We start from the raw sequence: 23,722 nt of genomic DNA on the forward strand, positions 1-23,722 counted from the left end.
CCGACCGTCCAACGCTTCAAGATTGTGTCCGATTCTTTTTCATTGCGCTGTTTTCGCAGTATTGGACAAAAACCCTCTTGAAACAGAAATAAAAGGTTTCAGTCGACTGGGGATCGCACAAGCGCGCAGTACGATGAAAACACTGAGCACACATTTTTACATTATTTCAGGTCACCAACTCTACTTTGACGTCAAATGTGGTAGAGAACCTTGAAGTTCTTCAGTGAACCAAAGTGGATCTTTATGAATGTAAAAAAAGAAAAGTACCCGGTTTGTCCTTTTCTCGTCACATGCTGCAGAGGACGACACCATGAGTTAAAGGTTTGTGTTGATGAAAGCCATTGGGGCTTTGCTCAATTGTTGATGCTCCTTTTCTTCGAGGTGCTGTTTACTGTGTTCAGCGTATCCTGGTTTGTGGTTACCATTGGAGTCGGCTCATACGTTCCGCCGTACATGGTACTGTAGTTGAGCGCTTTCTAGCTATTGCAAGTCTACTCTTCTGACATACCGTAATTTCTGTACTACTCAGTATTTCCAAATTGACAAATGACTGAAAACGTTTCTCGTCCAGATGTTATTGTGGCCGAGTGGTTAAGGCGATGGACTTGAAATCCATTGACTTGTACCGGCGTAATTTCAAGTCCTACCAACAACGTTGGTTCGTGTTTCGGATCCTTTGGCTATTTTGAGTCTGCAGAACTGTCACATGGCAATCGTGCTGTGTCTTGGGGCGGAATATGCTGAATGACGTGACGTTGTGTCCACCGGGAATCGGTCTGTAGAACCGTCACGTAGCATAGTGTGTGTGAGACTTCATTGGTCTTCAGCTGATTAGAGTTCTACCGGACTGTATGTCGTGACAGTCCTTCAATTAAAGGCAGGGTCTGATCTTTCCACGCAGTTTCCTCAAAGTATTGAGTAAAACCCTTTGAAAGTAGAAATAAAACATTCCAGTCCGTACGGGCCGACAGCACTGTGAAATCACCAACCGATCGCCTGCCCCACTAACCGTGAGGTTTGTCACGGATACAAAGTGGATCTTTTTCCCAAGGTGGTCTCTAACCACCAGCCATTCCAACAACAGCCAAACGCGCTGACCAATTACGTCACAGAGACATGAGAATGAGGATCACGACAAAAAGAGAGACACTTTGAGAAGAGGAACACATGTTGTTCTGAAAAAAATTGAGTGATGGCTCAATTAAAGTAAGACAACAAACTGTGCTACTTCATGGATACACATAAACGATGCACTTGTGACCCAAAGTCGTTAACCAGTCAGGTTACATTGAACACTGCGAGAAGCCCTACAAGAGTAGAGCATCAAAAAATTAGTAAAAACTCATGTTGTTCCTCTCCACGGAAATCTTTAGTAAAAGGCGAAAGATTTATACGATCTGAAGAGAAACATGAGTGAACTACTGACACTGAACCAGAGAAGGAGCTGTATTCTTCCACATCAACCTTTAAGTCATGGTGGCGCCCTCTGCACGGTGCGTGTCTCACAACATCTGGAATGAAGATAAAGGAGCGAAGTCATCCGTCAAAAAGTACTACACAAGATAATGAGATGCAACTTAAACTCCATGAGCAGCTTGTCCACAACGCTCAAGCTGTTTGGGCTTCAAACATCAGGTAATTCTGGAAGCTGACTGCGACGCATAGGTCACAAGGCGAGAAATTCTCCATTCACGTTGTTGGTAGGACTCGAACCTACGCAGGGAAACCCCAATGGATTTCTAGTCCATCGCCTTAACCACTCGGCCACAACAACACCGGAAGCCAGCCACTTCATCATTCATTTTGTTATTGGTTGATTAGAAATGGGTTCGCATCATCTCTCCGTCTTCTTTCAAGCATCAATGATGATGGCTGCTTTTCAAGCAATTGACCTGGGTTCGATTCCCAGCCACTGCACGTACCCCATTCCATTCAATCGTGATTCACAGAACTGGTTTCTTCGGCCCAGTCACATATCCACTGAAGGCACGAGCGATGAAGGCCGTGGAACTGAAATCCATTGGGGATTTCCCCCGTAGCTTCGAGTCTTACCAACAACGCGAGGCGGAGATTGATTTTTTCCCATTGACACCTATGTGTTGGTCGTCCGCGTCCAGCCGAAATGGGACATTTCTGGTGTTGACAGTTGAGGCACAAATATTCTGCCATCCATGGTTTGATGGCAAAAACAATTGGCAAAGCCTGAGAACTGAACCCAGGTCAACTGCTTGGAAGGCAGCTACAGTTTACACAAGAACGGCATTGCACAGATTCCCGTCAAGGAACATTCACTTTCACATAGAGAACTCGACAATACCGGATTTACAAACATGCGGTGTGATGGTGTTTTTGGCTGACTCAGTAAGGCTCCTTAGCTTCTCTATTTCTTTTAGTCCATGTCAAATCAAGATTTGTTTCCACTCAGTTCCACTCTGTACATAAATGGCTGCATCGGTCATGTCTAAAATACAGCAGTGTGAGTGTTATGAATGCAGGTGGGAATACTTGAGCATCATTTGTGGTTGTGGCTCTGTGGAACCATCACGTAATGTAACGTGTAATTACATGGGTCCTCATCTGAGCAACTCAAGCAGCAGCTTTGCGCAGTGGCAGTATCGTAGCCTATGAGGTTTATCCGAGGCGCGATTATTGCTAGTTGAAAACTTTACCCAATACCCCGCCTTGACGACTTGAAATACAGTTGTTACGGCAATTTTTGCTGTCTCTGTGGGGACATGTTTGCTGTTGATGTAACAAAATCCAAAAATTCCCGACTCCTCTGCAAAATAAGAACCTGCCGAGATACGTGATCGTAATCTAGCAAGACTATTTCCGACCGTCCAACGCTTAAAGATTGTGTCCGATTCTTTTTCATTGCGCTGTTTTCGCAGTATTGGACAAAAACCCTCTTGAAACAGAAATAAAAGGTTTCAGTCCACTGGGGATCGCACAAGCGCGCAGTACGATGAAAACACTGAGCACACATTTTTACATTATTTCAGGTCACCAACTCTACTTTGACGTCAAATGTGGCAGAGAACCTTGAAGTTCTTCAGTGAACCAAAGTGGATCTTTATGAATGTAAAAAAAGAAAAGTACCCGGTTTGTCCTTTTCTCGTCACATGCTGCAGAGGATGACACCATGAGTTAAAGGTTTGTGTTGATGAAAGCCATTGGGGCTTTGCTCAATTGTTGATGCTCCTTTTCTTCGAGGTGCTGTTTACTGTGTTCAGCGTGTCCTGGTTTGTGGTTACCATTGGAGTCGGCTCATACGTTCCGCCGAACATGGTACTGTAGTTGAGCGCTTTCCAGCTATTGCAAGTCTACTCTTCTGACATACCGTAATTTCTGTACTACTCAGTATTTCCAAATTGACAAATGACTGAAAACGTCTCTCGTCCAGATGTTATTGTGGCCGAGTGGTTAAGGCGATGGACTTGAAATCCATTGACTTGTACCGGCGTAATTTCAAGTCCTACCAACAACGTTGGTTCGTGTTTCGGATGCTTTGGCTATTTTGAGTCTGCAGAACTGTGACATGGCAATCGTGCTGTGTCTTGGGGCGGAATATGCTGAATGACGTGACGTTGTGTCCACCGGGAATCGGTCTGTAGAACCGTCACGTAGCATAGTGTGTGTGAGACTTCATTGGTCTTCAGCTGATTAGAGTTCTACCGGACTGTATGTCGTGACAGTCCATCAATTAAAGGCAGGGTCTGATCTTTCCACGCAGTTTCCTCAAAGTATTGAGTAAAACCCTTTGAAAGTAGAAATAAAACATTCCAGTCCGTACGGGCCGACAGCACTGTGAAATCACCAACCGATCGCCTGCCCCACTAACCGTGAGGTTTGTCACGGATACAAAGTGGATCTTTTTCCCAAGGTGGTCTCTAACCACCAGCCATTCCAACAACAGCCAAACGCGCTGACCAATTACGTCACAGAGACATGAGAATGAGGATCACGACAAAAAGAGAGACACTTTGAGAAGAGGAACACATGTTGTTCTGAAAAAAATTGAGTGATGGCTCAATTAAAGTAAGACAACAAACTGTGCTACTTCATGGATACACATAAACGATGCACTTGTGACCCAAAGTCGTTAACCAGTCAGGTTACATTGAACACTGCGAGAAGCCCTACAAGAGTAGAGCATCAAAAAATTAGTAAAAACTCATGTTGTTCCTCTCCACGGAAATCTTTAGTAAAAGGCGAAAGATTTATACGATCTGAAGAGAAACATGAGTGAACTACTGACACTGAACCAGAGAAGGAGCTGTATTCTTCCACATCAACCTTTAAGTCATGGTGGCGCCCTCTGCACGGTGCGTGTCTCACAACATCTGGAATGAAGATAAAGGAGCGAAGTCATCCGTCAAAAAGTACTACACAAGATAATGAGATGCGACTTAAACTCCATGAGCAGCTTGTCCACAACGCTCAAGCTGTTTGGGCTTCAAACATCAGGTAATTCTGGAAGCTGACTGCGACGCATAGGTCACAAGGCGAGAAATTCTCCATTCACGTTGTTGGTAGGACTCGAACCTACGCAGGGAAACCCCAATGGATTTCTAGTCCATCGCCTTAACCACTCGGCCACAACAACACCGGAAGCCAGCCACTTCATCATTCATTTCGTTATTGGTTGATTAGAAATCGGTTCGCATCATCTCTCCGTCTTCTTTCAAGCATCAATGATGATGGCTGCTTTTCAAGCAATTGACCTGGGTTCGATTCCCAGCCACTGCACGTACCCCATTCCATTCAATCGTGATTCACAGAACTGGTTTCTTCGGCCCAGTCACATATCCACTGAAGGCACGAGCGATGAAGGCCGTGGAACTGAAATCCATTGGGGATTTCCCCCGTAGCTTCGAGTCTTACCAACAACGCGAGGCGGAGATTGATTTTTATCCCATTGACACCTATGTGTTGGTCGTCCGCGTCCAGCCGAAATGGGACATTTCTGGTGTTGACAGTTGAGGCACAAATATTCTGCCATCCATGGTTTGATGGCAAAAACAATTGGCAAAGCCTGAGAACTGAACCCAGGTCAACTGCTTGGAAGGCAGCTACAGTTTACACAAGAACGGCATTGCACAGATTCCCGTCAAGGAACATTCACTTTCACATAGAGAACTCGACAATACCGGATTTACAAACATGCGGTGCGATGGTGTTTTTGGCTGACTCAGTAAGGCTCCTTAGCTTCTCTATTTCTTTTAGTCCATGTCAAATCAAGATTTGTTTCCACTCAGTTCCACTCTGTACATAAATGGCTGCATCGGTCATGTCTAAAATACAGCAGTGTGAGTGTTATGAATGCAGGTGGGAATACTTGAGCATCATTTGTGGTTGTGGCTCTGTGGAACCATCACGTAATGTAACGTGTAATTACATGGGTCCTCATCTGAGCAACTCAAGCAGCAGCTTTGCGCAGTGGCAGTATCGTAGCCTATGAGGTTTATCCGAGGCGCGATTATTGCTAGTTGAAAACTTTACCCAATACCCCGCCTTGACGACTTGAAATACAGTTGTTACGGCAATTTTTGCTGTCTCTGTGGAGACATGTTTGCTGTTGATGTAACAAAATCCAAAAATTCCCGACTCCTCTGCAAAATAAGAACCTGCCGAGATACGTGATCGTAATCTAGCAAGACCATTTCCGACCGTCCAACGCTTCAAGATTGTGTCCGATTCTTTTTCATTGCGCTGTTTTCGCAGTATTGGACAAAAACCCTCTTGAAACAGAAATAAAAGGTTTCAGTCCACTGGGGATCGCACAAGCGCGCAGTACGATGAAAACACTGAGCACACATTTTTACATTATTTCAGGTCACCAACTCTACTTTGACGTCAAATGTGGTAGAGAACCTTGAAGTTCTTCAGTGAACCAAAGTGGATCTTTATGAATGTAAAAAAAGAAAAGTACCCGGTTTGTCCTTTTCTCGTCACATGCTGCAGAGGACGACACCATGAGTTAAAGGTTTGTGTTGATGAAAGCCATTGGGGCTTTGCTCAATTGTTGATGCTCCTTTTCTTCGAGGTGCTGTTTACTGTGTTCAGCGTATCCTGGTTTGTAGTTACCATTGGAGTCGGCTCATACGTTCCGCCGTACATGGTACTGTAGTTGAGCGCTTTCCAGCTATTGCAAGTCTACTCTTCTGACATACCGTAATTTCTGTACTACTCAGTATTTCCAAATTGACAAATGACTGAAAACGTCTCTCGTCCAGATGTTATTGTGGCCGAGTGGTTAAGGCGATGGACTTGAAATCCATTGACTTGTACCGGCGTAATTTCAAGTCCTACCAACAACGTTGGGTCGTGTTTCGGATGCTTTGGCTATTTTGAGTCTGCAGAACTGTCACATGGCAATCGTGCTGTGTCTTGGGGCGGAATATGCTGAATGACGTGACGTTGTGTCCACCGGGAATCGGTCTGTAGAACCGTCACGTAGCATAGTGTGTGTGAGACTTCATTGGTCTTCAGCTGATTAGAGTTCTACCGGACTGTATGTCGTGACAGTCCATCAATTAAAGGCAGGGTCTGATCTTTCCACGCAGTTTCCTCAAAGTATTGAGTAAAACCCTTTGAAAGTAGAAATAAAACATTCCAGTCCGTACGGGCCGACAGCACTGTGAAATCACCAACCGATCGCCTGCCCCACTAACCGTGAGGTTTGTCACGGATACAAAGTGGATCTTTTTCCCAAGGTGGTCTCTAACCACCAGCCATTCCAACAACAGCCAAACGCGCTGACCAATTACGTCACAGAGACATGAGAATGAGGATCACGACAAAAAGAGAGACACTTTGAGAAGAGGAACACATGTTGTTCTGAAAAAAATTGAGTGATGGCTCAATTAAAGTAAGACAACAAACTGTGCTACTTCATGGATACACATAAACGATGCACTTGTGACCCAAAGTCGTTAACCAGTCAGGTTACATTGAACACTGCGAGAAGCCCTACAAGAGTAGAGCATCAAAAAATTAGTAAAAACTCATGTTGTTCCTCTCCACGGAAATCTTTAGTAAAAGGCGAAAGATTTATACGATCTGAAGAGAAACATGAGTGAACTACTGACACTGAACCAGAGAAGGAGCTGTATTCTTCCACATCAACCTTTAAGTCACGGTGGCGCCCTCTGCACGGTGCGTGTCTCACAACATCTGGAATGAAGATAAAGGAGCGAAGTCATCCGTCAAAAAGTACTACACAAGATAATGAGATGCAACTTAAACTCCATGAGCAGCTTGTCCACAACGCTCAAGCTGTTTGGGCTTCAAACATCAGGTAATTCTGGAAGCTGACTGCGACACATAGGTCACAAGGCGAAAAATTCTCCATTCACGTTGTTGGTAGGACTCGAACCTACGCAGGGAAACCCCAATGGATTTCTAGTCCATCGCCTTAACCACTCGGCCACAACAACACCGGAAGTCAGCCACTTCATCATTCATTTTGTTATTGGTTGATTAGAAATCGGTTCGCATCATCTCTCCGTCTTCTTTCAAGCATCAATGATGATGGCTGCTTTTCAAGCAATTGACCTGGGTTCGATTCCCAGCCACTGCACGTACCCCATTCCATTCAATCGTGATTCACAGAACTGGTTTCTTCGGCCCAGTCACATATCCACTGAAGGCACGAGCGATGAAGGCCGTGGAACTGAAATCCATTGGGGATTTCCCCCGTAGCTTCGAGTCTTACCAACAACGCGAGGCGGAGATTGATTTTTATCCCATTGACACCTATGTGTTGGTCGTCCGCGTCCAGCCGAAATGGGACATTTCTGGTGTTAACAGTTGAGGCACAAATATTCTGCCATCCATGGTTTGATGGCAAAAACAATTGGCAAAGCCTGAGAACTGAACCCAGGTCAACTGCTTGGAAGGCAGCTACAGTTTACACAAGAACGGCATTGCACAGATTCCCGTCAAGGAACATTCACTTTCACATAGAGAACTCGACAATACCGGATTTACAAACATGCGGTGCGATGGTGTTTTTGGCTGACTCAGTAAGGCTCCTTAGCTTCTCTATTTCTTTTAGTCCATGTCAAATCAAGATTTGTTTCCACTCAGTTCCACTCTGTACATAAATGGCTGCATCGGTCATGTCTAAAATACAGCAGTGTGAGTGTTATGAATGCAGGTGGGAATACTTGAGCATCATTTGTGGTTGTGGCTCTGTGGAACCATCACGTAATGTAACGTGTAATTACATGGGTCCTCATCTGAGCAACTCAAGCAGCAGCTTTGCGCAGTGGCAGTATCGTAGCCTATGAGGTTTATCCGAGGCGCGATTATTGCTAGTTGAAAACTTTACCCAATACCCCGCCTTGACGACTTGAAATACAGTTGTTACGGCAATTTTTGCTGTCTCTGTGGGGACATGTTTGCTGTTGATGTAACAAAATCCAAAAATTCCCGACTCCTCTGCAAAATAAGAACCTGCCGAGATACGTGATCGTAATCTAGCAAGACCATTTCCGACCGTCCAACGCTTCAAGATTGTGTCCGATTCTTTTTCATTGCGCTGTTTTCGCAGTATTGGACAAAAACCCTCTTGAAACAGAAATAAAAGGTTTCAGTCGACTGGGGATCGCACAAGCGCGCAGTACGATGAAAACACTGAGCACACATTTTTACATTATTTCAGGTCACCAACTCTACTTTGACGTCAAATGTGGTAGAGAACCTTGAAGTTCTTCAGTGAACCAAAGTGGATCTTTATGAATGTAAAAAAAGAAAAGTACCCGGTTTGTCCTTTTCTCGTCACATGCTGCAGAGGACGACACCATGAGTTAAAGGTTTGTGTTGATGAAAGCCATTGGGGCTTTGCTCAATTGTTGATGCTCCTTTTCTTCGAGGTGCTGTTTACTGTGTTCAGCGTATCCTGGTTTGTGGTTACCATTGGAGTCGGCTCATACGTTCCGCCGTACATGGTACTGTAGTTGAGCGCTTTCTAGCTATTGCAAGTCTACTCTTCTGACATACCGTAATTTCTGTACTACTCAGTATTTCCAAATTGACAAATGACTGAAAACGTTTCTCGTCCAGATGTTATTGTGGCCGAGTGGTTAAGGCGATGGACTTGAAATCCATTGACTTGTACCGGCGTAATTTCAAGTCCTACCAACAACGTTGGTTCGTGTTTCGGATCCTTTGGCTATTTTGAGTCTGCAGAACTGTCACATGGCAATCGTGCTGTGTCTTGGGGCGGAATATGCTGAATGACGTGACGTTGTGTCCACCGGGAATCGGTCTGTAGAACCGTCACGTAGCATAGTGTGTGTGAGACTTCATTGGTCTTCAGCTGATTAGAGTTCTACCGGACTGTATGTCGTGACAGTCCATCAATTAAAGGCAGGGTCTGATCTTTCCACGCAGTTTCCTCAAAGTATTGAGTAAAACCCTTTGAAAGTAGAAATAAAACATTCCAGTCCGTACGGGCCGACAGCACTGTGAAATCACCAACCGATCGCCTGCCCCACTAACCGTGAGGTTTGTCACGGATACAAAGTGGATCTTTTTCCCAAGGTGGTCTCTAACCACCAGCCATTCCAACAACAGCCAAACGCGCTGACCAATTACGTCACAGAGACATGAGAATGAGGATCACGACAAAAAGAGAGACACTTTGAGAAGAGGAACACATGTTGTTCTGAAAAAAATTGAGTGATGGCTCAATTAAAGTAAGACAACAAACTGTGCTACTTCATGGATACACATAAACGATGCACTTGTGACCCAAAGTCGTTAACCAGTCAGGTTACATTGAACACTGCGAGAAGCCCTACAAGAGTAGAGCATCAAAAAATTAGTAAAAACTCATGTTGTTCCTCTCCACGGAAATCTTTAGTAAAAGGCGAAAGATTTATACGATCTGAAGAGAAACATGAGTGAACTACTGACACTGAACCAGAGAAGGAGCTGTATTCTTCCACATCAACCTTTAAGTCATGGTGGCGCCCTCTGCACGGTGCGTGTCTCACAACATCTGGAATGAAGATAAAGGAGCGAAGTCATCCGTCAAAAAGTACTACACAAGATAATGAGATGCAACTTAAACTCCATGAGCAGCTTGTCCACAACGCTCAAGCTGTTTGGGCTTCAAACATCAGGTAATTCTGGAAGCTGACTGCGACGCATAGGTCACAAGGCGAGAAATTCTCCATTCACGTTGTTGGTAGGACTCGAACCTACGCAGGGAAACCCCAATGGATTTCTAGTCCATCGCCTTAACCACTCGGCCACAACAACACCGGAAGCCAGCCACTTCATCATTCATTTTGTTATTGGTTGATTAGAAATCGGTTCGCATCATCTCTCCGTCTTCTTTCAAGCATCAATGATGATGGCTGCTTTTCAAGCAATTGACCTGGGTTCGATTCCCAGCCACTGCACGTACCCCATTCCATTCAATCGTGATTCACAGAACTGGTTTCTTCGGCCCAGTCACATATCCACTGAAGGCACGAGCGATGAAGGCCGTGGAACTGAAATCCATTGGGGATTTCCCCCGTAGCTTCGAGTCTTACCAACAACGCGAGGCGGAGATTGATTTTTTCCCATTGACACCTATGTGTTGGTCGTCCGCGTCCAGCCGAAATGGGACATTTCTGGTGTTGACAGTTGAGGCACAAATATTCTGCCATCCATGGTTTGATGGCAAAAACAATTGGCAAAGCCTGAGAACTGAACCCAGGTCAACTGCTTGGAAGGCAGCTACAGTTTACACAAGAACGGCATTGCACAGATTCCGGTCAAGGAACATTCACTTTCACATAGAGAACTCGACAATACCGGATTTACAAACATGCGGTGTGATGGTGTTTTTGGCTGACTCAGTAAGGCTCCTTAGCTTCTCTATTTCTTTTAGTCCATGTCAAATCAAGATTTGTTTCCACTCAGTTCCACTCTGTACATTAATTGCTGCATCGGTCATGTCTAAAATACAGCAGTGTGAGTGTCATGAATGCAGGTGGGAAAACTTGAGCATCATTTGTGGTTGTGGCTCTGTGGAACCATCACGTAATGTAACGTGTAATTACATGGGTCCTCATCTGAGCAACTCAAGCAGCAGCTTTGCGCAGTGGCAGTATCGTAGCCTATGAGGTTTATCCGAGGCGCGATTATTGCTAGTTGAAAACTTTACCCAATACCCCGCCTTGACGACTTGAAATACAGTTGTTACGGCAATTTTTGCTGTCTCTGTGGGGACATGTTTGCTGTTGATGTAACAAAATCCAAAAATTCCCGACTCCTCGGCAAAATAAGAACCTGCCGAGATACGTGATCGTAATCTAGCAAGACCATTTCCGACCGTCCAACGCTTCAAGATTGTGTCCGATTCTTTTTCATTGCGCTGTTTTCGCAGTATTGGACAAAAACCCCCTTGAAACAGAAATAAAAGGTTTCAGTCCACTGGGGATCGCACAAGCGCGCAGTACGATGAAAACACTGAGCACACATTTTTACATTATTTCAGGTCACCAACTCTACTTTGACGTCAAATGTGGTAGAGAACCTTGAAGTTCTTCAGTGAACCAAAGTGGATCTTTATGAATGTAAAAAAAGAAAAGTACCCGGTTTGTCCTTTTCTCGTCACATGCTGCAGAGGACGACACCATGAGTTAAAGGTTTGTGTTGATGAAAGCCATTGGGGCTTTGCTCAATTGTTGATGCTCCTTTTCTTCGAGGTGCTGTTTACTGTGTTCAGCGTATCCTGGTTTGTGGTTACCATTGGAGTCGGCTCATACGTTCCGCCGTACATGGTACTGTAGTTGAGCGCTTTCCAGCTATTGCAAGTCTACTCTTCTGACATACCGTAATTTCTGTACTACTCAGTATTTCCAAATTGACAAATGACTGAAAACGTCTCTCGTCCAGATGTTATTGTGGCCGAGTGGTTAAGGCGATGGACTTGAAATCCATTGACTTGTACCGGCGTAATTTCAAGTCCTACCAACAACGTTGGTTTGTGTTTCGGATGCTTTGGCTATTTTGAGTCTGCAGAACTGTCACATGGCAATCGTGCTGTGTCTTGGGGCGGAATATGCTGAATGACGTGACGTTGCGTCCACCGGGAATCGGTCTGTAGAACCGTCACGTAGCATAGTGTGTGTGAGACTTCATTGGTCTTCAGCTGATTAGAGTTCTACCGGACTGTATGTTGTGACAGTCCATCAATTAAAGGCAGGGTCTGATCTTTCCACGCAGTTTCCTCAAAGTATTGAGTAAAACCCTTTGAAAGTAGAAATAAAACATTCCAGTCCGTACGGGCCGACAGCACTGTGAAATCACCAACCGATCGCCTGCCCCACTAACCGTGAGGTTTGTCACGGATACAAAGTGGATCTTTTTCCCAAGGTGGTCTCTAACCACCAGCCATTCCAACAACAGCCAAACGCGCTGACCAATTACGTCACAGAGACATGAGAATGAGGATCACAACAAAAAGAGAGACACTTTGAGAAGAGGAACACATGTTGTTCTGAAAAAAATTGAGTGATGGCTCAATTAAAGTAAGACAACAAACTGTGCTACTTCATGGATACACATAAACGATGCACTTGTGACCCAAAGTCGTTAACCAGTCAGGTTACATTGAACACTGCGAGAAGCCCTACAAGAGTAGAGCATCAAAAAATTAGTAAAAACTCATGTTGTTCCTCTCCACGGAAATCTTTAGTAAAAGGCGAAAGATTTATACGATCTGAAGAGAAACATGAGTGAACTACTGACACTGAACCAGAGAAGGAGCTGTATTCTTCCACATCAACCTTTAAGTCACGGTGGCGCCCTCTGCACGGTGCGTGTCTCACAACATCTGGAATGAAGATAAAGGAGCGAAGTCATCCGTCAAAAAGTACTACACAAGATAATGAGATGCAACTTAAACTCCATGAGCAGCTTGTCCACAACGCTCAAGCTGTTTGGGCTTCAAACATCAGGTAATTCTGGAAGCTGACTGCGACACATAGGTCACAAGGCGAAAAATTCTCCATTCACGTTGTTGGTAGGACTCGAACCTACGCAGGGAAACCCCAATGGATTTCTAGTCCATCGCCTTAACCACTCGGCCACAACAACACCGGAAGTCAGCCACTTCATCATTCATTTTGTTATTGGTTGATTAGAAATCGGTTCGCATCATCTCTCCGTCTTCTTTCAAGCATCAATGATGATGGCTGCTTTTCAAGCAATTGACCTGGGTTCGATTCCCAGCCACTGCACGTACCCCATTCCATTCAATCGTGATTCACAGAACTGGTTTCTTCGGCCCAGTCACATATCCACTGAAGGCACGAGCGATGAAGGCCGTGGAACTGAAATCCATTGGGGATTTCCCCCGTAGCTTCGAGTCTTACCAACAACGCGAGGCGGAGATTGATTTTTATCCCATTGACACCTATGTGTTGGTCGTCCGCGTCCAGCCGAAATGGGACATTTCTGGTGTTAACAGTTGAGGCACAAATATTCTGCCATCCATGGTTTGATGGCAAAAACAATTGGCAAAGCCTGAGAACTGAACCCAGGTCAACTGCTTGGAAGGCAGCTACAGTTTACACAAGAACGGCATTGCACAGATTCCCGTCAAGGAACATTCACTTTCACATAGAGAACTCGACAATACCGGATTTACAAACATGCGGTGCGATGGTGTTTTTGGCTGACTCAGTAAGGCTCCTTAGCTTCTCTATTTCTTTTAGTCCATGTCAAATCAAGATTTGTTTCCACTCAGTTCCACTCTGTACATAAATGGCTGCATCGGTCATGTCTAAAATACAGCAGTGTGAGTGTTATGAATGCAGGTGGGAATACTTGAGCATCATTTGTGGTTGTGGCTCTGTGGAACCATCACGTAATGTAACGTGTAATTACATGGGTCCTCATCTGAGCAACTCAAGCAGCAGCTTTGCGCAGTGGCAGTATCGTAGCCTATGAGGTTTATCCGAGGCGCGATTATTGCTAGTTGAAAACTTTACCCAATACCCCGCCTTGACGACTTGAAATACAGTTGTTACGGCAATTTTTGCTGTCTCTGTGGGGACATGTTTGCTGTTGATGTAACAAAATCCAAAAATTCCCGACTACTCTGCAAAATAAGAACCTGCCGAGATACGTGATCGTAATCTAGCAAGACCATTTCCGACCGTGCAACGCTTCAAGATTGTGTCCGATTCTTTTTCATTGCGCTGTTTTCGCAGTATTGGACAAAAACCCTCTTGAAACAGAAATAAAAGGTTTCAGTCCACTGGGGATCGCACAAGCGCGCAGTACGATGAAAACACTGAGCACACATTTTTACATTATTTCAGGTCACCAACTCTACTTTGACGTCAAATGTGGTAGAGAACCTTGAAGTTCTTCAGTGAACCAAAGTGGATCTTTATGAATGTAAAAAAAGAAAAGTACCCGGTTTGTCCTTTTCTCGTCACATGCTGCAGAGGACGACACCATGAGTTAAAGGTTTGTGTTGATGAAAGCCATTGGGGCTTTGCTCAATTGTTGATGCTCCTTTTCTTTGAGGTGCTGTTTGCTGTGTTCAGCGTATCCTGGTTTGTGGTTACCATTGGAGTCAGCTCATACGTTCCGCCGTACATGGTACTGTAGTTGAGCGCTTTCCAGCTATTGCAAGTCTACTCTTCTGACATACCGTAATTTCTGTACTACTCAGTATTTCCAAATTGACAAATGACTGAAAACGTTTCTCTCGTCCAGATGTTATTGTGGCCGAGTGGTTAAGGCGATGGACTTGAAATCCATTGACTTGTACCGGCGTAATTTCAAGTCCTACCAACAACGTTGGTTCGTGTTTCGGATCCTTTGGCTATTTTGAGTCTGCAGAACTGTCACATGGCAATCGTGCTGTGTCTTGGGGCGGAATATGCTGAATGACGTGACGTTGTGTCCACCGGGAATCGGTCTGTAGAACCGTCACGTAGCATAGTGTGTGTGAGACTTCATTGGTCTTCAGCTGATTAGAGTTCTACCGGACTGTATGTCGTGACAGTCCTTCAATTAAAGGCAGGGTCTGATCTTTCCACGCAGTTTCCTCAAAGTATTGAGTAAAACCCTTTGAAAGTAGAAATAAAACATTCCAGTCCGTACGGGCCGACAGCACTGTGAAATCACCAACCGATCGCCTGCCCCACTAACCGTGAGGTTTGTCACGGATACAAAGTGGATCTTTTTCCCAAGGTGGTCTCTAACCACCAGCCATTCCAACAACAGCCAAACGCGCTGACCAATTACGTCACAGAGACATGAGAATGAGGATCACGACAAAAAGAGAGACACTTTGAGAAGAGGAACACATGTTGTTCTGAAAAAAATTGAGTGATGGCTCAATTAAAGTAAGACAACAAACTGTGCTACTTCATGGATATACATAAACGATGCACTTGTGACCCAAAGTCGTTAACCAGTCAGGTTACATTGAACACTGCGAGAAGCCCTACAAGAGTAGAGCATCAAAAAATTAGTAAAAACTCATGTTGTTCCTCTCCACGGAAATCTTTAGTAAAAGGCGAAAGATTTATACGATCTGAAGAGAAACATGAGTGAACTACTGATACTGAACCAGAGAAGGAGCTGTATTCTTCCACATCAACCTTTAAGTCATGGTGGCGCCCTCTGCACGGTGCGTGTCTCACAACATCTGGAATGAAGATAAAGGAGCGAAGTCATCCGTCAAAAAGTACTACACAAGATAATGAGATGCAACTTAAACTCCATGAGCAGCTTGTCCACAACGCTCAAGCTGTTTGGGCTTCAAACATCAGGTAATTCTGGAAGCTGACTGCGACGCATAGGTCACAAGGCGAGAAATTCTCCATTCACGTTGTTGGTAGGACTCGAACCTACGCAGGGAAACCCAATGGATTTCTAGTCCATCGCCTTAACCACTCGGCCACAACAACACCGGAAGCCAGCCACTTCATCATTCATTTTGTTATTGGTTGATTAGAAATCGGTTCGCATCATCTCTCCGTCTTCTTTCAAGCATCAATGATGATGGCTGCTTTTCAAGCAATTGACCTGGGTTCGATTCCCAGCCACTGCACGTACCCCATTCCATTCAATCGTGATTCACAGAACTGGTTTCTTCGGCCCAGTCACATATCCACTGAAGGCACGAGCGATGAAGGCCGTGGAACTGAAATCCATTGGGGATTTCCCCCGTAGCTTCGAGTCTTACCAACAACGCGAGGCGGAGATTGATTTTTTCCCATTGACACCTATGTGTTGGTCGTCCGCGTCCAGCCGAAATGGGACATTTCTGGTGTTGACAGTTGAGGCACAAATATTCTGCCATCCATGGTTTGATGGCAAAAACAATTGGCAAAGCCTGAGAACTGAACCCAGGTCAACTGCTTGGAAGGCAGCTACAGTTTACACAAGAACGGCATTGCACAGATTCCCGTCAAGGAACATTCACTTTCACATAGAGAACTCGACAATACCGGATTTACAAACATGCGGTGCGATGGTGTTTTTGGCTGACTCAGTAAGGCTCCTTAGCTTCTCTATTTCTTTTAGTCCATGTCAAATCAAGATTTGTTTCCACTCAGTTCCACTCTGTACATAAATGGCTGCATCGGTCATGTCTAAAATACAGCAGTGTGAGTGTTATGAATGCAGGTGGGAATACTTGAGCATCATTTGTGGTTGTGGCTCTGTGGAACCATCACGTAATGTAACGTGTAATTACATGGGTCCTCATCTGAGCAACTCAAGCAGCAGCTTTGCGCAGTGGCAGTATCGTAGCCTATGAGGTTTATCCGAGGCGCGATTATTGCTAGTTGAAAACTTTACCCAATACCCCGCCTTGACGACTTGAAATACAGTTGTTACGGCAATTTTTGCTGTCTCTGTGGGGACATGTTTGCTGTTGATGTAACAAAATCCCAAAATTCCCGACTCCTCGGCAAAATAAGAACCTGCCGAGATACGTGATCGTAATCTAGCAAGACCATTTCCGACCGTCCAACGCTTCAAGATTGTGTCCGATTCTTTTTCATTGCGCTGTTTTCGCAGTATTGGACAAAAACCCTCTTGAAACAGAAATAAAAGGTTTCAGTCCACTGGGGATCGCACAAGCGCGCAGTACGATGAAAACACTGAGCACACATTTTTACATTATTTCAGGTCACCAACTCTACTTTGACGTCAAATGTGGTAGAGAACCTTGAAGTTCTTCAGTGAACCAAAGTGGATCTTTATGAATGTAAAAAAAGAAAAGTACCCGGTTTGTCCTTTTCTCGTCACATGCTGCAGAGGACGACACCATGAGTTAAAGGTTTGTGTTGATGAAAGCCATTGGGGCTTTGCTCAATTGTTGATGCTCCTTTTCTTTGAGGTGCTGTTTACTGTGTTCAGCGTATCCTGGTTTGTGGTTACCATTGGAGTCGGCTCATACGTTCCGCCGTACATGGTACTGTAGTTGAGCGCTTTCCAGCTATTGCAAGTCTACTCTTCTGACATACCGTAATTTCTGTACTACTCAGTATTTCCAAATTGACAAATGACTGAAAACGTTTCTCTCGTCCAGATGTTATTGTGGCCGAGTGGTTAAGGCGATGGACTTGAAATCCATTGACTTGTACCGGCGTAATTTCAAGTCCTACCAACAACGTTGGTTCGTGTTTCGGATCCTTTGGCTATTTTGAGTCTGCAGAACTGTCACATGGCAATCGTGCTGTGTCTTGGGGCGGAATATGCTGAATGACGTGACGTTGTGTCCACCGGGAATCGGTCTGTAGAACCGTCACGTAGCATAGTGTGTGTGAGACTTCATTGGTCTTCAGCTGATTAGAGTTCTACCGGACTGTATGTCGTGACAGTCCTTCAATTAAAGGCAGGGTCTGATCTTTCCACGCAGTTTCCTCAAAGTATTGAGTAAAACCCTTTGAAAGTAGAAATAAAACATTCCAGTCCGTACGGGCCGACAGCACTGTGAAATCACCAACCGATCGCCTGCCCCACTAACCGTGAGGTTTGTCACGGATACAAAGTGGATCTTTTTCCCAAGGTGGTCTCTAACCACCAGCCATTCCAACAACAGCCAAACGCGCTGACCAATTACGTCACAGAGACATGAGAATGAGGATCACGACAAAAAGAGAGACACTTTGAGAAGAGGAACACATGTTGTTCTGAAAAAAATTGAGTGATGGCTCAATTAAAGTAAGACAACAAACTGTGCTACTTCATGGATACACATAAACGATGCACTTGTGACCCAAAGTCGTTAACCAGTCAGGTTACATTGAACACTGCGAGAAGCCCTACAAGAGTAGAGCATCAAAAAATTAGTAAAAACTCATGTTGTTCCTCTCCACGGAAATCTTTAGTAAAAGGCGAAAGATTTATACGATCTGAAGAGAAACATGAGTGAACTACTGACACTGAACCAGAGAAGGAGCTGTATTCTTCCACATCAACCTTTAAGTCATGGTGGCGCCCTCTGCACGGTGCGTGTCTCACAACATCTGGAATGAAGATAAAGGAGCGAAGTCATCCGTCAAAAAGTACTACACAAGATAATGAGATGCAACTTAAACTCCATGAGCAGCTTGTCCACAACGCTCAAGCTGTTTGGGCTTCAAACATCAGGTAATTCTGGAAGCTGACTGCGACGCATAGGTCACAAGGCGAGAAATTCTCCATTCACGTTGTTGGTAGGACTCGAACCTACGCAGGGAAACCCCAATGGATTTCTAGTCCATCGCCTTAACCACTCGGCCACAACAACACCGGAAGCCAGCCACTTCATCATTCATTTTGTTATTGGTTGATTAGAAATCGGTTCGCATCATCTCTCCGTCTTCTTTCAAGCATCAATGATGATGGCTGCTTTTCAAGCAATTGACCTGGGTTCGATTCCCAGCCACTGCACGTACCCCATTCCATTCAATCGTGATTCACAGAACTGGTTTCTTCGGCCCAGTCACATATCCACTGAAGGCACAAGCGATGAAGGCCGTGGAACTGAAATCCATTGGGGATTTCCCCCGTAGCTTCGAGTCTTACCAACAACGCGAGGCGGAGATTGATTTTTTCCCATTGACACCTATGTGTTGGTCGTCCGCGTCCAGCCGAAATGGGACATTTCTGGTGTTGACAGTTGAGGCACAAATATTCTGCCATCCATGGTTTGATGGCAAAAACAATTGGCAAAGCCTGAGAACTGAACCCAGGTCAACTGCTTGGAAGGCAGCTACAGTTTACACAAGAACGGCATTGCACAGATTCCCGTCAAGGAACATTCACTTTCACATAGAGAACTCGACAATACCGGATTTACAAACATGCGGTGCGATGGTGTTTTTGGCTGACTCAGTAAGGCTCCTTAGCTTCTCTATTTCTTTTAGTCCATGTCAAATCAAGATTTGTTTCCACTCAGTTCCACTCTGTACATAAATGGCTGCATCGGTCATGTCTAAAATACAGCAGTGTGAGTGTTATGAATGCAGGTGGGAATACTTGAGCATCATTTGTGGTTGTGGCTCTGTGGAACCATCACGTAATGTAACGTGTAATTACATGGGTCCTCATCTGAGCAACTCAAGCAGCAGCTTTGCGCAGTGGCAGTATCGTAGCCTATGAGGTTTATCCGAGGCGCGATTATTGCTAGTTGAAAACTTTACCCAATACCCCGCCTTGACGACTTGAAATACAGTTGTTACGGCAATTTTTGCTGTCTCTGTGGGGACATGTTTGCTGTTGATGTAACAAAATCCCAAAATTCCCGACTCCTCGGCAAAATAAGAACCTGCCGAGATACGTGATCGTAATCTAGCAAGACCATTTCTGACCGTCCAACGCTTCAAGATTGTGTCCGATTCTTTTTCATTGCGCTGTTTTCGCAGTATTGGACAAAAACCCTCTTGAAACAGAAATAAAAGGTTTCAGTCCACTGGGGATCGCACAAGCGCGCAGTACGATGAAAACACTGAGCACACATTTTTACATTATTTCAGGTCACCAACTCTACTTTGACGTCAAATGTGGTAGAGAACCTTGAAGTTCTTCAGTGAACCAAAGTGGATCTTTATGAATGTAAAAAAAGAAAAGTACCCGGTTTGTCCTTTTCTCGTCACATGCTGCAGAGGACGACACCATGAGTTAAAGGTTTGTGTTGATGAAAGCCATTGGGGCTTTGCTCAATTGTTGATGCTCCTTTTCTTCGAGGTGCTGTTTACTGTGTTCAGCGTATCCTGGTTTGTGGTTACCATTGGAGTCGGCTCATACGTTCCGCCGTACATGGTACTGTAGTTGAGCGCTTTCCAGCTATTGCAAGTCTACTCTTCTGACATACCGTAATTTCTGTACTACTCAGTATTTCCAAATTGACAAATGACTGAAAATGTTTCTCGTCCAGATGTTATTGTGGCCGAGTGGTTAAGGCGATGGACTTGAAATCCATTGACTTGTACCGGCGTAATTTCAAGTCCTACCAACAACGTTGGTTCGTGTTTCGGATGCTTTGGCTATTTTGAGTCTGCAGAACTGTCACATGGCAATCGTGCTGTGTCTTGGGGCGGAATATGCTGAATGACGTGACGTTGTGTCCACCGGGAATCGGTCTGTAGAACCGTCACGTAGCATAGTGTGTGTGAGACTTCATTGGTCTTCAGCTGATTAGAGTTCTACCGGACTGTATGTCGTGACAGTCCATCAATTAAAGGCAGGGTCTGATCTTTCCACGCAGTTTCCTCAAAGTATTGAGTAAAACCCTTTGAAAGTAGAAATAAAACATTCCAGTCCGTACGGGCCGACAGCACTGTGAAATCACCAACCGATCGCCTGCCCCACTAACCGTGAGGTTTGTCACGGATACAAAGTGGATCTTTTTCCCAAGGTGGTCTCTAACCACCAGCCATTCCAACAACAGCCAAACGCGCTGACCAATTACGTCACAGAGACATGAGAATGAGGATCACGACAAAAAGAGAGACACTTTGAGAAGAGGAACACATGTTGTTCTGAAAAAAATTGAGTGATGGCTCAATTAAAGTAAGACAACAAACTGTGCTACTTCATGGATACACATAAACGATGCACTTGTGACCCAAAGTCGTTAACCAGTCAGGTTACATTGAACACTGCGAGAAGCCCTACAAGAGTAGAGCATCAAAAAATTAGTAAAAACTCATGTTGTTCCTCTCCACGGAAATCTTTAGTAAAAGGCGAAAGATTTATACGATCTGAAGAGAAACATGAGTGAACTACTGACACTGAACCAGAGAAGGAGCTGTATTCTTCCACATCAACCTTTAAGTCATGGTGGCGCCCTCTGCACGGTGCGTGTCTCACAACATCTGGAATGAAGATAAAGGAGCGAAGTCATCCGTCAAAAAGTACTACACAAGATAATGAGATGCAACTTAAACTCCATGAGCAGCTTGTCCACAACGCTCAAGCTGTTTGGGCTTCAAACATCAGGTAATTCTGGAAGCTGACTGCGACGCATAGGTCACAAGGCGAGAAATTCTCCATTCACGTTGTTGGTAGGACTCGAACCTACGCAGGGAAACCCCAATGGATTTCTAGTCCATCGCCTTAACCACTCGGCCACAACAACACCGGAAGCCAGCCACTTCATCATTCATTTTGTTATTGGTTGATTAGAAATCGGTTCGCATCATCTCTCCGTCTTCTTTCAAGCATCAATGATGATGGCTGCTTTTCAAGCAATTGACCTGGGTTCGATTCCCAGCCACTGCACGTACCCCATTCCATTCAATCGTGATTCACAGAACTGGTTTCTTCGGCCCAGTCACATATCCACTGAAGGCACGAGCGATGAAGGCCGTGGAACTGAAATCCATTGGGGATTTCCCCCGTAGCTTCGAGTCTTACCAACAACGCGAGGCGGAGATTGATTTTTTCCCATTGACACCTATGTGTTGGTCGTCCGCGTCCAGCCGAAATGGGACATTTCTGGTGTTGACAGTTGAGGCACAAATATTCTGCCATCCATGGTTTGATGGCAAAAACAATTGGCAAAGCCTGAGAACTGAACCCAGGTCAACTGCTTGGAAGGCAGCTACAGTTTACACAAGAACGGCATTGCACAGATTCCCGTCAAGGAACATTCACTTTCACATAGAGAACTCGACAATACCGGATTTACAAACATGCGGTGTGATGGTGTTTTTGGCTGACTCAGTAAGGCTCCTTAGCTTCTCTATTTCTTTTAGTCCATGTCAAATCAAGATTTGTTTCCACTCAGTTCCACTCTGTACATAAATGGCTGCATCGGTCATGTCTAAAATACAGCAGTGTGAGTGTTATGAATGCAGGTGGGAATACTTGAGCATCATTTGTGGTTGTGGCTCTGTGGAACCATCACGTAATGTAACGTGTAATTACATGGGTCCTCATCTGAGCAACTCAAGCAGCAGCTTTGCGCAGTGGCAGTATCGTAGCCTATGAGGTTTATCCGAGGCGCGATTATTGCTAGTTGAAAACTTTACCCAATACCCCGCCTTGACGACTTGAAATACAGTTGTTACGGCAATTTTTGCTGTCTCTGTGGGGACATGTTTGCTGTTGATGTAACAAAATCCAAAAATTCCCGACTCCTCTGCAAAATAAGAACCTGCCGAGATACGTGATCGTAATCTAGCAAGACCATTTCCGACCGTCCAACGCTTCAAGATTGTGTCCGATTCTTTTTCATTGCGCTGTTTTCGCAGTATTGGACAAAAACCCTCTTGAAACAGAAATAAAAGGTTTCAGTCCACTGGGGATCGCACAAGCGCGCAGTACGATGAAAACACTGAGCACACATTTTTACATTATTTCAGGTCACCAACTCTACTTTGACGTCAAATGTGGCAGAGAACCTTGAAGTTCTTCAGTGAACCAAAGTGGATCTTTATGAATGTAAAAAAAGAAAAGTACCCGGTTTGTCCTTTTCTCGTCACATGCTGCAGAGGATGACACCATGAGTTAAAGGTTTGTGTTGATGAAAGCCATTGGGGCTTTGCTCAATTGTTGATGCTCCTTTTCTTCGAGGTGCTGTTTACTGTGTTCAGCGTGTCCTGGTTTGTGGTTACCATTGGAGTCGGCTCATACGTTCCGCCGTACATGGTACTGTAGTTGAGCGCTTTCCAGCTATTGCAAGTCTACTCTTCTGACATACCGTAATTTCTGTACTACTCAGTATTTCCAAATTGACAAATGACTGAAAACGTCTCTCGTCCAGATGTTATTGTGGCCGAGTGGTTAAGGCGATGGACTTGAAATCCATTGACTTGTACCGGCGTAATTTCAAGTCCTACCAACAACGTTGGTTCGTGTTTCGGATGCTTTGGCTATTTTGAGTCTGCAGAACTGTCACATGGCAATCGTGCTGTGTCTTGGGGCGGAATATGCTGAATGACGTGACGTTGTGTCCACCGGGAATCGGTCTGTAGAACCGTCACGTAGCATAGTGTGTGTGAGACTTCATTGGTCTTCAGCTGATTAGAGTTCTACCGGACTGTATGTCGTGACAGTCCATCAATTAAAGGCAGGGTCTGATCTTTCCACGCAGTTTCCTCAAAGTATTGAGTAAAACCCTTTGAAAGTAGAAATAAAACATTCCAGTCCGTACGGGCCGACAGCACTGTGAAATCACCAACCGATCGCCTGCCCCACTAACCGTGAGGTTTGTCACGGATACAAAGTGGATCTTTTTCCCAGGGTGGTCTCT

General features: G+C 44.8%; 24 non-coding genes across 24 annotated transcripts; 8 read left to right on the top strand and 16 right to left on the bottom strand.

Annotated features, from left to right (window-relative positions):
• Positions 1 to 1,303: 1,303 nt before the first annotated feature.
• On the bottom strand, positions 1,304 to 1,416 carry LOC128750267 (U5 spliceosomal RNA). Its single transcript, XR_008413071.1, has one exon. It is a non-coding gene; the product is annotated as a U5 spliceosomal RNA (small nuclear RNA).
• A 276-nt stretch (positions 1,417 to 1,692) lies between these two features.
• On the bottom strand, positions 1,693 to 1,774 carry trnas-aga (transfer RNA serine (anticodon AGA)). The gene has a single exon. It is a non-coding gene; the product is annotated as a tRNA-Ser (tRNA).
• An 821-nt stretch (positions 1,775 to 2,595) lies between these two features.
• On the top strand, positions 2,596 to 2,734 carry LOC128750333 (U4 spliceosomal RNA). The gene has a single exon (XR_008413134.1). It is a non-coding gene; the product is annotated as a U4 spliceosomal RNA (small nuclear RNA).
• A 1,401-nt stretch (positions 2,735 to 4,135) lies between these two features.
• LOC128750268 (U5 spliceosomal RNA) lies at positions 4,136 to 4,248 on the bottom strand. The gene has a single exon (XR_008413072.1). It is a non-coding gene; the product is annotated as a U5 spliceosomal RNA (small nuclear RNA).
• Positions 4,249 to 4,524: 276 nt separating this feature from the next.
• On the bottom strand, positions 4,525 to 4,606 carry trnas-aga (transfer RNA serine (anticodon AGA)). The gene has a single exon. It is a non-coding gene; the product is annotated as a tRNA-Ser (tRNA).
• Positions 4,607 to 5,428: 822 nt separating this feature from the next.
• On the top strand, positions 5,429 to 5,567 carry LOC128750231 (U4 spliceosomal RNA). The gene has a single exon (XR_008413037.1). It is a non-coding gene; the product is annotated as a U4 spliceosomal RNA (small nuclear RNA).
• Positions 5,568 to 6,968: 1,401 nt separating this feature from the next.
• Positions 6,969 to 7,081, bottom strand: LOC128750269 (U5 spliceosomal RNA). The gene has a single exon (XR_008413073.1). It is a non-coding gene; the product is annotated as a U5 spliceosomal RNA (small nuclear RNA).
• A 276-nt stretch (positions 7,082 to 7,357) lies between these two features.
• On the bottom strand, positions 7,358 to 7,439 carry trnas-aga (transfer RNA serine (anticodon AGA)). The gene has a single exon. It is a non-coding gene; the product is annotated as a tRNA-Ser (tRNA).
• An 822-nt stretch (positions 7,440 to 8,261) lies between these two features.
• Positions 8,262 to 8,400, top strand: LOC128750334 (U4 spliceosomal RNA). Its single transcript, XR_008413135.1, has one exon. It is a non-coding gene; the product is annotated as a U4 spliceosomal RNA (small nuclear RNA).
• A 1,401-nt stretch (positions 8,401 to 9,801) lies between these two features.
• LOC128750270 (U5 spliceosomal RNA) lies at positions 9,802 to 9,914 on the bottom strand. Its single transcript, XR_008413074.1, has one exon. It is a non-coding gene; the product is annotated as a U5 spliceosomal RNA (small nuclear RNA).
• A 276-nt stretch (positions 9,915 to 10,190) lies between these two features.
• On the bottom strand, positions 10,191 to 10,272 carry trnas-aga (transfer RNA serine (anticodon AGA)). The gene has a single exon. It is a non-coding gene; the product is annotated as a tRNA-Ser (tRNA).
• An 821-nt stretch (positions 10,273 to 11,093) lies between these two features.
• Positions 11,094 to 11,232, top strand: LOC128750335 (U4 spliceosomal RNA). The gene has a single exon (XR_008413136.1). It is a non-coding gene; the product is annotated as a U4 spliceosomal RNA (small nuclear RNA).
• A 1,401-nt stretch (positions 11,233 to 12,633) lies between these two features.
• Positions 12,634 to 12,746, bottom strand: LOC128750271 (U5 spliceosomal RNA). Its single transcript, XR_008413075.1, has one exon. It is a non-coding gene; the product is annotated as a U5 spliceosomal RNA (small nuclear RNA).
• A 276-nt stretch (positions 12,747 to 13,022) lies between these two features.
• Positions 13,023 to 13,104, bottom strand: trnas-aga (transfer RNA serine (anticodon AGA)). The gene has a single exon. It is a non-coding gene; the product is annotated as a tRNA-Ser (tRNA).
• Positions 13,105 to 13,926: 822 nt separating this feature from the next.
• On the top strand, positions 13,927 to 14,065 carry LOC128750339 (U4 spliceosomal RNA). The gene has a single exon (XR_008413140.1). It is a non-coding gene; the product is annotated as a U4 spliceosomal RNA (small nuclear RNA).
• Positions 14,066 to 15,468: 1,403 nt separating this feature from the next.
• Positions 15,469 to 15,581, bottom strand: LOC128750273 (U5 spliceosomal RNA). The gene has a single exon (XR_008413077.1). It is a non-coding gene; the product is annotated as a U5 spliceosomal RNA (small nuclear RNA).
• A 276-nt stretch (positions 15,582 to 15,857) lies between these two features.
• Positions 15,858 to 15,938, bottom strand: trnas-aga (transfer RNA serine (anticodon AGA)). Its single transcript has one exon. It is a non-coding gene; the product is annotated as a tRNA-Ser (tRNA).
• An 821-nt stretch (positions 15,939 to 16,759) lies between these two features.
• Positions 16,760 to 16,898, top strand: LOC128750336 (U4 spliceosomal RNA). The gene has a single exon (XR_008413137.1). It is a non-coding gene; the product is annotated as a U4 spliceosomal RNA (small nuclear RNA).
• Positions 16,899 to 18,301: 1,403 nt separating this feature from the next.
• Positions 18,302 to 18,414, bottom strand: LOC128750274 (U5 spliceosomal RNA). The gene has a single exon (XR_008413078.1). It is a non-coding gene; the product is annotated as a U5 spliceosomal RNA (small nuclear RNA).
• A 276-nt stretch (positions 18,415 to 18,690) lies between these two features.
• trnas-aga (transfer RNA serine (anticodon AGA)) lies at positions 18,691 to 18,772 on the bottom strand. The gene has a single exon. It is a non-coding gene; the product is annotated as a tRNA-Ser (tRNA).
• An 821-nt stretch (positions 18,773 to 19,593) lies between these two features.
• Positions 19,594 to 19,732, top strand: LOC128750337 (U4 spliceosomal RNA). The gene has a single exon (XR_008413138.1). It is a non-coding gene; the product is annotated as a U4 spliceosomal RNA (small nuclear RNA).
• Positions 19,733 to 21,133: 1,401 nt separating this feature from the next.
• On the bottom strand, positions 21,134 to 21,246 carry LOC128750275 (U5 spliceosomal RNA). Its single transcript, XR_008413079.1, has one exon. It is a non-coding gene; the product is annotated as a U5 spliceosomal RNA (small nuclear RNA).
• Positions 21,247 to 21,522: 276 nt separating this feature from the next.
• Positions 21,523 to 21,604, bottom strand: trnas-aga (transfer RNA serine (anticodon AGA)). Its single transcript has one exon. It is a non-coding gene; the product is annotated as a tRNA-Ser (tRNA).
• Positions 21,605 to 22,425: 821 nt separating this feature from the next.
• Positions 22,426 to 22,564, top strand: LOC128750338 (U4 spliceosomal RNA). The gene has a single exon (XR_008413139.1). It is a non-coding gene; the product is annotated as a U4 spliceosomal RNA (small nuclear RNA).
• The last annotated feature ends 1,158 nt before the right edge of the window (positions 22,565 to 23,722 follow it).

This window comes from Synchiropus splendidus, chromosome 18 (assembly GCF_027744825.2).
Source record: "Synchiropus splendidus isolate RoL2022-P1 chromosome 18, RoL_Sspl_1.0, whole genome shotgun sequence".
NCBI lineage: Eukaryota > Metazoa > Chordata > Actinopteri > Syngnathiformes > Callionymidae > Synchiropus > Synchiropus splendidus.